This window comes from Condylura cristata, unplaced genomic scaffold, assembly GCF_000260355.1.
Source record: "Condylura cristata isolate star-nosed mole 26May11 unplaced genomic scaffold, ConCri1.0 scaffold00038, whole genome shotgun sequence".
Taxonomy (NCBI): domain Eukaryota; kingdom Metazoa; phylum Chordata; class Mammalia; order Eulipotyphla; family Talpidae; genus Condylura; species Condylura cristata.
In genome coordinates, this window is record NW_004567139.1 from 4,126,970 (window position 1) to 4,133,017 (window position 6,048).

Below are 6,048 nucleotides of genomic sequence, written 5' to 3' on the forward strand. Positions count from 1 at the left end.
CTGCGCCACCAGGGAGGGCCCGGAAATGCCTTTTTAAGAAGAGCTTTACCTACCAGCTTGAGCGCTTCATTGCCTTCAGTGGAATAGTGACTGGGCATCTAAACTGAGAGGCAGAGCCAGCTGGAGAGACGGCTGACTTCCAGCAGCCAGGCACTGTCCTCTCTCTCCCAGCACACACAATCAAACAAAACAGGCTACAGTAAAGCCAACCAGCATCAAACATGCTGAAAAGGAATCTTACAAGATAACACAGAAACCAGAGTCGGTAAACATTTATGGAAAAACAAAACCACAACAAGGAGGCAAGTAAATCAACAAACCTACAAATTAATAATGCCTGAAGCAAGCCTTTAAGCCTTTAAGAGTGTGACCTCTGGAACCAAACCAACTAAGCATGAATCCTGTCTCTGCCACTATTAGCTTCAGGACACTGAAAAATTACTAATCTCTCCTGAGTCTAAATTTTCTCATCTGTAAAATGGAAATGAATAAATACTACCGTCTTCTGGGTTGTCAGAATCAATAATGCAAAGTGGGAAATGATGCCTGGCACAGGGTAAGGTCATCACTACTGTATAATAGTGTAACTAGTATCCTAAAAGGGATAGCAAAGAACATTATGTTCATGAAATAGTAACAAAGCCATTAAGAAAAAAGCTGTTAGAGAACTTGGAAATGAAGTGGATAGAAATAAAAATCTTAGTAGAGAGGGCGAATGGCATTTGATGGCAAACTGGTGAGTTAGAATGATCTAGATTTAGTCAGAAATCCCAAGAGTGATGGCAAATGAACAAAAGAAATTAGAAAAGTATGGACTCTGCTACAAACAAATAATTTCATACTATGTGTGTATAAGTATAATACTGTGACTATGACTGAACAAGTTGATGTTTCCTTATATTCTTAAGTTTTAGTCTAACCATGTGAAAACATTACATTTGAATGACCCTGAGTTCCTATCTTATTCATGTTATTTAAAAAAAGCATTAAGAAGAAAACACAAGTCACTGCTTATTTTCTTCATAATATGAAATACTTGGTTTGGCACTTTGATTTTTAAAAATGAAACATTCCTCACAAGAGAAAAAAAGTTTTTAAACAATATGGTGATGAATCGTCCCTATACCTATTGAAATGATTATTTCAATTCAATAGAAATAAATATGTATGGTACATCTGAACTTAATTTAATCTTACATGGCCCTGTTTCTATTAAAAAATTCTTAACATAGATTATTTGTATATCTTTAACTTAATGTTCATCTAGTAATTGACTTCAAAGCTAGAGTCAGGCCTTTTAAACTAACAATAAACCAAATTTGTCCTCCTCAGCCTCCACAACTCAGTACCTAATCAGGTCCAATTTGAAAAAGGCAATGGGAAATAAATCAAGCCAGGACTGTTCTACATAATAATGTCAAATACTGACTTCTTTGTAAAAGATTCCTTGCAAATTATAGTGTGCACAGGAAAATATTCTTCTTCAAATGCTGAAACTACCTTGTCCCTGAAAATTAATGGCAAGGGGGCATCTATGTAGTTTAATCTCCCAGGTCCTTTTCTGTGAAAACTTGTATTGCAGCACAGAACTCTTAATATCCTCCTTCTGTGCTATTATCACTTTGAATTATCCCAAATGTTAGTTTTATGTTGGTGTTTGAAAGAATGAAACTAAAAGTTAGTAAAAGGTACCTGACCTATCTCACATTTTAACATGGGCTGTTAAGTTGGAACAGTTGCAAAAGAGGAAATATCCAGTATTTCACCTACTACAGAGTTTACACGAGCCTGAGACTGAGTTGGAAAGAGCAGTGAGGGTCTACATTGTTAGAAAGCAACTTTTTGAGTAGACAATGATATAACCTCTTTTGCAACTGTATTAGGTGATCCTTAAAAGCACAAGTTAATAATCGAAATATAATGACACTTCTAATGGCATTATTTTGAGCAAATAATACTTTCTAAAAAATGCATAAAAATTGATATAATTCCAACTCAAAGTTTTACCAATGCAGTAGCTTTGAAAACTCTCTAACAACACCAATAAAGGTAAAGATTTTTCTTTTTTCTTTTTTTTTTAAATTAAGTTACTTTGCATTTGCTTCACAGCATACCTGGGGAATACAGTGTCTATTGGTAAGGCTTTAAATAAGAATTTGTAAGTGTTAGATATTTACTATAACTAAAGATTTAACCAAATTTGTAACTCCTAGCTATTTTTCTAGATAAATTAATTCATACTAAAACCAAGAAATTGCCAGAGAACCTCAAAGTACTGAAGTCCAGCTTTCATTTTTAATGTACTAGTTGACTTTAAAAAGACTAGAAGTCACATAATTAAAAATTCAACTCAAAAATTCATTCATCTATTAAAGAATTATTGATTGCAACTCTACACATGGCATGAAATGTTCTACATTTCCAAAGCAACAAAAATTGAATATGGGGCCTTCTGGTGGCACAAGGGTTAGTTTCAGCACTCTGAAGCTGCCCATAGCCACTGCAGCACCAGTTCAACCCCCAGCCAGGGAGCTGACCCACATGGCCCAGCAGACCTCTCCTGCCTCCCTACTGTTTCCTCCCCTCAGGAGTTTATTTTAGATCTGCCTGTTGTGCTCCCAACTCTGTCTGTGGTAAATCCTCTTACCACCATCACCACCCCTGTCCCACACCTCTGGTCTACACCCAGCCAGCTTTTGTGTACATAAATAAATAAAATAAATCTTTTTTAAAAAATGGATAGTAACTTTAGAAATATCTGTTAAAGAAAAATTTAGAATGTATGCATTTTATTTCTGAGAGAACTGAATAAAGATTATATCCAATAAAATAGGGCAATGAAGTCATCCTGATGTGGACAGTCATCCTGGTAAGATATATGGTCAGTCACTTTCTCAGGATGCTTAGGTGAAAATGCATTCCCCGTCTGCCAGATGACTGTCAGAGGTTATTTCTATCCCAGCCAAGCAAAACTGAGTACCACTCCTTTCTTCCACATCTATATCCAACTGATAAGCATAACTGCAAGTTGTTTAACTGTGTCATTTGTTTAGACATCTTAAATCTTGAACTGGACCCTGAGAGCCTGATCAAAAAAACAAGCTTATTTATCTTTGCTTTTCTACTACCAATGGTAATACTATAGCCAATATCATCTTACTGTTAAGTTCCTCTATCAAGGTTTGCTGAGGCCGTCAGAGATCAAAGATCTACAAATAATACAAAAAAGATGATTAAGGTAAATGCATCCATTGTTTTGTACAGTCTATGAGTTCAGTGTTTTTTTACATTTTTAAAAATGTAAAATAAAATGGGGGAAAATAATATTTTGTGATGTGCAAAAATTATTTGATCAAATCAAATTTCGTATCTATAAAGTGTTACTGGAACCCAGCCATATTCATCCACTTCTGTGTTTGTATGACTGCTTTTGTGCTACAACTGTGGAGTGAAATATTGAGACAGAAGCCATATGGTCTGTGAAACCTAAAATATTTACTATCTGACTCTACAGGAAAAGTTTGCTGATCTCTGTTACAGAATAAAGGAGTAAAAAGAAAAGCAGCACCTTTGTTTAACATTTACTAGGAATTTATGCACTGAGTGTAATTTTTTTTTTAAAGAAAACAAGTTAGACGCTCAAGTTAGACGTTGCAGACAGCTAAAATTTAATATAAAATGAGATTTACAGTGATCATTTCACACTATGTACATATAGTGAACCATTATGCTGTATACCTAAAACTAATGGTATATGTCCATTATATCAAAGAAAAATTACCATGATGTGCTAAGTGAGGGAAAGAACAGAATGGAAGTTCCAGGCAGAGGGCGAAAAGAACAGAGAAGCTGGACTCCCAAAAGGGCTTGACTTATATAAGAAAATCTGAGCTACCGCAGAGGCATGGGCAAAGTGAACCCGGTCAACCGGAGCTAGTCTGAGCTCTAGATAACAGTGGAACAGGCACGGAAAATGATCTTCAGAATACCTGTATGCAAAATTAGAGCAGGTAGTTTCATTCTGTGCCTATGACACCCTGCATTTTCTCCACTACACTTTTCATACCTAAGAATAATTAATTGTCTAACAATCATATTATTTCACTAGTTCATTCATTCTTCCAATTCCCAAACCTCCAAAGCTTTCACTGCTCTCTTACTACTTCACTGAGGAAATCGAAGCAATAAGAAGAAAAATTCCCCAACCTCCAACTATCCTTCATATATCCACAGACCTATCACCGTGCATAAGGTTCTGTTGACATATTTCTATATAGTGCTGTTTCCGCTTAAAGACTGTTTTCATTAAAATTCTGAGCCACAGAAATTTTAAATGGAATCTGGCATGAGCTACACTTTTAAGATTTATTTTTTTTGAAAGAAGAGGTCATGAACAGTATTTGAAAGACAAGGTTAGGAACAGTATTTGCAGGTGACTTGAAAGAATTTCTCACATCATGGCTTCTCAACTAATAAAACAAAAGCATTATTAAAATCAAGACTTTTAACTCAACGGGGATAAATTATAGATGTTCTCTTCTTCTCTAGTGTTTTAAAATTCACAGACAGCAGTGCAATAAAATGCTAATTGTCGCTATGATTTAACTTAAATTTTATGACCACTATTTTTTGCCGAGTGGGAAAATGACAGTGCAATGGCACCCACCTGACAAATTATCCAATGCCTTTCTCACACAGAACAGGTTTCTAACAGCCTGTGCTTAACACAACTATTAGCCCAATCAGGTAACACACAAGGAAAGACGGCAATTTAGTCGACGATCACTTAATTCTTGTACGTGGCATCCTCCCAATTAAGATCAACAGCGGATATTATTCATTTTAGTAATCCTGGTACATAACAGATTTTGGATATAAAAGACATCAAGTGGCCTGAAATGCATTAATACATTTTGAAGCCCCCCCCCCATCCTGTTTGTAGGAAAAGACGCTTCAATGGCACAAGTTCTAGGCACCTTGTTAGCCCGATTTTTAACCAAAATACCTCAAAAACCTTGACTTCCCTAGTAACGCTGTCTTGCATGGTGTCTTTCCTAAACATATGTAACGTCGCTGCCAGGGCGGCCAAAATCTAGTGGCGAGACAGCAGAATTAGCGTGGCACCTGGGTCTGGCATCTCAGCTCTACCATCTTGCCAGCTGGGGCCTCACCTGGTGACAACCTCGGGGCGACCCATTTTCCACCTCTGCCCCCCAGGATGAAAGGAGAAACCAACACATCGCCTTTTCTCTCTGCCCCTTCAAAACGTCCTGGACTCTCAAGAAACGCGATGTGTCTTTTCCCCTTCAGACTCGTTTCTTTTCAAACGTCCCTCCCGCCTGCGGGGCGGGAGAAGCCCCCCAAACCCGCGGTCACCGAGACGGCGAGCGGCGCCCCCAGCAGCCCAGGGAGCTCTCCCCGGCGCCGAGGGGTGTTTGCTAGCGGAGCTTCTCCGTGGAGTGAGGAATCGGGGTGCGTCCCCCCAAATCGGGTCACGCGAGCTGCGCATTTTCGTCGCGCCCCAACTCTTTAATACACACGCTGACAGCAGCACGAAAGCCCCCAAGGGACACGCGTGCACAGAAGCCCGAGGCTCCGGGAGAAGGGACGTCCAGGGGTGCCCCCGCAACGTTGCCCTGAGGGGCGAAACGACCCGCGCCGCCCTGAGCCGCCAGATCGTGCGCCCCCTCAGCGCCCGAACCCCAACAGGGCAGGCGGCCAACCGCGCTCCTCCCACCGGGGAAGCGTCTCGGGTCCCCGCTTGGCTCTCGGCTCTGCCCCTTTTCGAAGCCCCCTGCACCCCACACCTCAGACCCCCGAGTCCTCCCGCCACTCCCCGTCTCCGCTCTCTCGCCAGCCCCTCGCTGCCGCCTCCGACCGCCCCCGGCCCCCCTTCAGTCCCTGGGAGGCGACACCCCCGAGCGGGCGAGCCTCCCAAGCCGCCGCCCTCGGCGCCCTTCTCACCTCAGGGCCGAAGCCGCAGCGCAGTGAGGCAGGGAAGCGCCGGTCTGGGAAGCCCGCCCGGGTGACGGAGCTCGAACTAGTGTG

General features: G+C 40.9%; 1 protein-coding gene across 1 annotated transcript in view; it reads right to left on the minus strand.

Annotated features, from left to right (window-relative positions):
- ABCA5 (ATP-binding cassette, sub-family A (ABC1), member 5) overlaps positions 1 to 6,042 on the minus strand; it is a 50,343-nt gene extending 44,301 nt beyond the window's left edge. Inside the window, exon 1 of the mRNA XM_004693461.2 lies at positions 5,965 to 6,042. The gene's annotated coding sequence lies outside the window, so the exon portion shown is untranslated. The remainder of the gene's footprint in view (positions 1 to 5,964) is intronic.
- Positions 6,043 to 6,048: the final 6 nt, after the last annotated feature.